Source organism: Pyxicephalus adspersus, chromosome 2 (assembly GCF_032062135.1).
Source record: "Pyxicephalus adspersus chromosome 2, UCB_Pads_2.0, whole genome shotgun sequence".
Classification (NCBI taxonomy): Eukaryota; Metazoa; Chordata; class Amphibia; order Anura; family Pyxicephalidae; genus Pyxicephalus; species Pyxicephalus adspersus.
Genome location: NC_092859.1, coordinates 112,897,519 through 112,904,477, shown reverse-complemented (window position 1 = coordinate 112,904,477; position 6,959 = coordinate 112,897,519). Strand labels below are relative to the sequence as shown.

At 37.8% G+C, this 6,959-nt stretch overlaps 1 protein-coding gene across 1 annotated transcript in view; it reads left to right on the top strand.

Moving 5' to 3' along the window:
- The window catches only part of KLHDC10 (kelch domain containing 10), a gene marked incomplete in the record, with an annotated part of 23,832 nt that extends 23,000 nt beyond the window's left edge, over nucleotides 1-832 (top strand). Inside the window, 1 exon segment of the mRNA XM_072399065.1 lies at nucleotides 1-832.
- Nucleotides 833-6,959: the final 6,127 nt, after the last annotated feature.

Below are 6,959 nucleotides of genomic sequence, written 5' to 3'. Positions count from 1 at the left end.
TGGTATGAACTCTTTACTATCATTGCCAGGTGTAAACATTTGTTCTACTTATCTCCTGTTTTAAAAAACAAAACAAAAAAACTTAGATTGTTTTAGTTTGAATTGTACATCTACAAATTAAGTTTCCACGGTATGTGCTATCAATCATTTTTTTTTTTCTTCTACCCTCTGTTTCCTTTGCCTATGCTGTAGCATGTTAATGTTTGGAGTGTTATGTTCATATGTTAGTGCCTTGAGTTAGCTTTACAGAGGTGTACAACCCATTACTGCAACAAATCCTAACAAGGCAGGCCTTAGCAATAACAGACCAAATATTAACTTGCCTCTGCTTCCAGTTTCCTGTCATCAGTTAGAGAACAGGGAAGGTAATCTGGCTATATTGTATGTCTTTCAATGCACTATATAAAAAAAGTTCTTTTAAAATTTACAGCTGCAGCAAAAAATGTTTTTCCATTTTGGGGGTTTAAAATCGGCACCAGAATGACTAATGCTTCCCTAAATCCTTAGCATTTTATTCCTAGCAGTGTTGCAGTCCCTCAGTGCTGGCAACTGAATTTGGGATCATTCACGCATGCTTTGTGTGGTGATGTCAGGTATTTGTAGCAGTATTTTCTTTACTTACTTATGTTATTGCTGTTTTCATTGCTGTCTACCCTTTAGCTGCTGACATTGAGTACTGTAAATCACTGCCTTCTATCATATTACAGTCAGGTGTTTGGTTCCTTTTGTAGCTCCCCTAGATGAGCATTTCAAACAGAACCTAATGGTTAATGTGAACATCTCGATGTGTATACATTAATATATATATATATATATATATATATATATATATATATATATATATATATGAACTTGACTATTATGCCTTAACCCATTGCAAACCAGTGTCTAACATCAAAGGAGCCACACCAAGGAAAGGGTTTTAATCTACACAGCCCTTTTAAAGAATTTAAATATTGTGTTTTCAGCATGATCTGTATGTGATAAGTGTGTTAGTGTTAACTTTTAAAACTTGTTCTTATTGTTGAAAATTAAAGTGCAATATTTTGCCTTCTGCCCATGCATGATAAATGCATTTTATGAAGGTGAAATGGAAGCCAATGGAGAGAACTACAAAGAGATGCAGTGGAGGAGGAGCGGAGGGAAGGATGGATGAATCTGGCTGGAGCATTCATGATAGATTGTAGAGGAGAGAGTCGGGTTAGTGGAATACCAGAGAGGAGGATGTTACAGTAGTCCTGACGAGAGATGATAAGAGCATGTACAAGTATATGTATAAAATAGTAATTTGACTGATTTGTAGTTGGATTGTTGTGGTGAGCATTTTGAGACCAAGGACTAGTCTCCTAGGCCTCAGGAAAGCCTGGAAACCATATTTAGCCTGTTCTGGTAAACCATAAGTCACAGACATGCCTAGGTTGGTCCCTATGAACATCGTATTATGTTGTGATAAATAATCTGGGGGTTGGCAGTTCATAAAACCTGTACTTGTGAAACTATTAATAATTGCTAGAACCCAGGCATTTTGGAAGTGTCCACAGTCATCATAATTCATGTGGAGACAGCTCTACCCGGCCATTGTTGTATAAGTCCCACCTCTATGGTTGACATATAAAAAGCCATGTAAGTCTAGTAGAGACAGCTCTCACTGTTACCATCTTGTTGCTAAGGACAACGGCACTGACACATTGAGCACTGCAGGGAGCCCAGTGACTCTCACTAATAACTTGGAATTACACAGCAACTTGGACTAGGAAAACCAACTCTACCTAAGTATTATTTTACAGTTTTCCCTTTTTTTGCTGTTGCTATAGTTCTGCTATCGTTCATAGATTAGTCCTTATTTTTCTGTATTTGTTTATGCACTGTTTTTGTATGTTTTTACTTAATAAACACTATAAAAAGTGTAAGCTGAATCTCTGAATGCTCTAAGTAGGTTAAGCAGGCTTGGGTAATTCATAATATAATCCCATGTAACAGGGCTGTCCACCTCCTCGGCAACAAAGAGGTCAATATTTGTAAATACAATATTTTTATATATATAAATATATTTTGTGTTTTCCTCTTTTTTTTTTTTTTTATATAAACCACACTCTACATTAATTGATTTGATTTGATCATTGATTCTGTGATCATCCACCACTGTTGTCTTCCATGGACGTCCAGGTCTTTTGACGTTGCTGAGTTCCCCAGTGCTTTGTGTCTTTCTCATGATGTACCAAACTGTAGATTTTCCCACTACTAATATTGTAGCAATTTCTCCCATTGTTTTTTTTATGTTTTTCAGCTTAAGGATGGCTTGTTTCACCTGCATGGAGAGCTCCTTTGACCAAATCATGTCTGATAATGACATAATGAAAGAATTGCCCACACCAGCCCACGAAATAGCCTATGAGTCAATTGTCTAATTACTTTTGAGCCCCTGAAATGAAGTGATTGTGTAAAAAAAAAAAAAAAAGGCTTTACCTCACATTTTTATGCAATTCCTCACATGCGTTCCTCACATTTTTATGCAATCTTTTTGTTCAGCCCACTGAATTAAAGCTGAAAGTCTGCAGTTCAACTGCATCGGTGTTGTTTTATTTAAAATAATTGTAATGTACAGAACCAAAATTAGAAAACCTATGGACCTAACTGTATATTTTACAGAATCTAGCAGAGCTAAGGACAGCTTTTGTGCATTGTTCTGTAAATAAGGACCCTAATTTTGGTTCCCATTTCAAAATGTGAGAAGAATTTAGAAATATGGATCTCTGATAAAACAGAGGGGATACCACATTATCATTGAATAAATACAGTAATTTATTACAGCCATTATCTGTGGAATGGATTTAGATGCAAGGGGTTACTCTAGTTATAATCTGTAATCTGAAGTTATAATCTAAATAAAAAGATTGAGTGGGAGGCAGATAGAGGTTAGACAGGTTTAGTGTCAAAGAAGTATTTGATGTCAAGGTCAGCAAATCAGAGAAAGTAAACATGGTTACTGATTTTGAGAGTATTGGACTCAGTACAGCTATTTTGTATTGAATCCAATATAAAGTTATTTGAATTTCCCTCCGATCCTCCAGACCGCACCGGTGCATGTACCGAAGTCACGGGGAAACCCCAAAGATCTTGCATCTGCACTTTGCTGCTGGAGATCGGAGGAGCAGGACGCCGGGGGACAGCGACAGCGACGGAGCTGAGTACGTTTTTTTTTTTAGTTACAGTCGGGATTACCGCTGGGGGGGTTAACCTTCAAGTATGCTACGTTTTTGTCTCTCTATTGAAATAAAAAATGACAATATTCAATTGTCAATGACAAAGTTCTCAAAAAATTGTATATCATCAAGAATCGGAGGGGGAGATAAGGCTTCGATAAAGTGAGAAGCACATCAGACCATTTTGTGTTCATAGGAGGCTGCTGGGATCCCATGGATTTCCACATGGCATCTGATATAATCAGCCAATTGTTTCATGGTTAAGACAAGCTTAACACTGGGGAGTGAATTTTTTGTTGAGTTAGATCTTACACTTGTTTTGTACACATTTTTGGGGGTAAATCCTGAAATGACCCTAGTTTTTTGCTATCACATCCAGTTTTTATGATACAGGGTACCCTCCATTTTTGTCAAAAAACATACAAATTTTACATACAATGAAAAAATAAAGAAATAACTTGAATGTACTGTTTATTTAAATTTCTTTTGTTCATAAAAGGATTTATTGTTACTCTATGAGATCTTGGAGGTGAATTCCTTTCCACCCAATGCCTCACACGAGCTCTGCTGTCCCACATGCACAGATAACAGGAATACTTGGTGTATCCACTTTGCTGACTAAGAAGGAAGCATACAATTTTAAGGTCAACACAGCTAACCCAATTGTATTGATGATATTGCAACAACATGAGACTCTTTATGTCTCCATATTCTTCTTAAAGAGAAATTGAATGGCCAATTGGGACTGACCCAAATATATTGCCATTGTGAAGGAGGACACACTTTAAGCTCCGTTTTGAGCGATCGATGAATAGTCGCCATTCAGTTGAGTTTTAGATTGGAATTCCCAATTCCTCCATTAAACTAGGTATGTTATGGCAATACACAAAGCCACTGTCTGTTCTAAAGTACTGCAGAAATGCAATTTCCCTGATTCGAAAGTAGGATACCTTCGTTCCTTTTTCAAATACGTTTTTCTCACGCAGTTTTGTTGCTAGGAGTTCTGAAGCCTTCTTCGATAGTCCCAAATCACTCAACTCATTCTGATAAATTCCCTTACGCACAGACTCCTCTTCAATTTCAAATTCTTCATCATTGTTGTCACCTAGTTCATCACCATAATCATGTTTTTTCAAGAGAGGGTAGTGTACCGAAAACCGGCACTGGGTTTTCATCTGAATGAGCCACTGGGTGTATAGCCGATGGTAGACTAGGATACTCTGTTACATTTATTTTTCTTGTTCTATCCTGAAGTTTTCACTATACAAAAGGAACAGTCACTGAAATGATCTACTGGCTCTTGCCAAACCATAGGTATTCTAAATGGCATCTTATCACATGTTCTCTTTGTTCACATCCATAAACCCTCAACACACTGTTTGCACACCTTATGAGGGGCCCAAGACTTATCTTAATCATTAAATTTAACTTTGAAATACTCCAAATAGGCTTGCTCTACAAATGTGCTGATGTTCACTCTTTGACTGGGAATGATGAAAATGCCACAGATATAACAAAATGAATCTGGGTTGTTTAGGCACGACAAGAAACAGCAGAGCCAGACATGATCTGAAAGAAAGGAAATATGTGTGCAAGTAGAAAAATAAATTTTGCGTATATAAGCAGTAGAGAAAAAAACCTGAAATGATAGAAGAAAACTAACTGCACTTTCAGAATCAGCATACCTGTTTTAGTGTAAATACGCCTAAAGATTGAAGTCAACAAAAAATGTGTTCAAAATTGTTCCCCAGTGTAATAGTAGACTATTCGAAATACTAAGCAGTTGAGGAAAGAATTCTAGCTGATGAAGTATACAATGCTGAAATGGCTCGAAATCCTAAAATCCTTAAAATCTGAGGCTTAACGTCCGGGGGAACTGAATCTTTCCCTGGTTTAAGGATTGTTATAATTAAAACTTGTAGCATCTCAGATGGAAAGGAACCTAACAGAGCAGCTTTGGAGAAGACGGTCAATAAGTGAGGATTTAAGACTTGGTTAGCCATCTGCGCCAGGTGTTTTATTTGTAGGCAGCGATTGAATAAGTTTCTGAATTTCCAAAATTGAATAGGGGGTGTTATGCTTTTTTTTTTTTTTTGTTAAGCCGATACAGAAAGATCAGGAAGCTTTAACGATTCCAGGAAATCTTCCATACCAAAGATGATGTCGCTGAGTCAACAGATCATCTTTGAGATTATTTAAACTTTTATAGTAGACAGAAGACATCTTCACAATTTTGTGTGAATTTTTCAATTTTCTCTTAGGAGCCAGTTTTGAGTAAGAATGGGATCTAAAAGTATCCCAAGCGGCGATATTTCAAAATTTTGTGTGTATTAAGGTAAATGTCCAGCACATAAAGAATCGCCCCTACAGCAATCAAATCCAATATAAGAACTTGCACTTCAGCATTACATGTGTAGCCAAGCCAAGAAATTCAACTTTTGTAGGTGAAGATGGGAGATTCACCAGAATGACTGGACTGTACAAGTATCATGGCCAGGCTTGCTTGATTATTGGTTAATAACCAGACAGAAAAACATCAGCACAGCATCACAAAACCTGTGCTTAGCAATGGCTCACAACACAGAACATTCATCGGGACTATTTAAGCCCTTTTATATTAATTGAAATAATTTTATCTACCATTGCATGTAAAACAACAATGCTGGAAATTTACATAAGGCTTAACAAGGACAGAACCTGTTTGAGAGGTATCAGGTGAATAGAGCAGAAACTTAAAATGTAAATGTGGAAAAGTGGTAAATGTGAAAGAGAGTAGTGTTGGCAGGGAAACACACACAAAGAAAAAAAAAAAAAAAAAAACAGTAAAAAGTCCCCAAAATGCAAATAGCACGTCACAGTTGTTGTTGAAGTTGTATTTTCAATCAAGATTCCCCATTCTCCAAGTCACATCCAGAGAAGAGATGACATGCTGTATGCCTTGTCTAGTGAGCAGTAGTTAAATCAGGAACCCCCAGCAATTAGGTATGTCTTTGAAGCAAAGTGCTTTGGTCACTTGCATCAACTTTCATCTCACCAAAATAGTAGCCTGAGAAGTCCACATAGATGGTAATTGCAGAGTAGGGATCTGGCAGACACGTCTACATTTCTTACTGCAAGCATAAGTTTCTCTTTTACATGGAAAAAAAGGAATCGGTGCAATGATTTGAGTCACTTTATGTGCCCTGTTGACAACACACCCTGTTGGAGAAATATCTGGAAGCATCATGGAAATCATTTGTTGTAGGTAGAGAAAAAGCTCAGATTGAGGTACTGTATACAATATCCCACAAAATTTTAGGTTGTCAGGTCTGGTCTATCTTCCGCATCAACAAGCTTTAAGGGTAACCTTAGAGTTATGTAAATCCAGCAGTGTGTTGTGAGACAGCAAGGACCACAGCATCTCCTTGAGCACGGCATCCAGGAAGGAAAAGTAGGAAAACAGTCTATACGAGGTGTAGTTGGTTCCATGGGAAAGCACGCATTAGTTATGGAGGGTCCTACCTCGTGCCGTGGGTCTCCATTGGGATCCAAGGCAGGCAAGCCTCAAGGGCCGAGGAAGTCGATCCCACTGAATGAGAGGACAAAGTACCTCTCAGGGATGATTGATGCTCGATTGAAGATTTGATAAATAATGTATTGCGTGAGGTGATTGAAAACGTCTTCCTATCCGTTCATGGGAGGCCATGTAGCACCCCAGTCACCTCCACTCTGGCGGTCCACGCCCAGCAGCAACAATAAGAAATCTGTCAGTTTGTG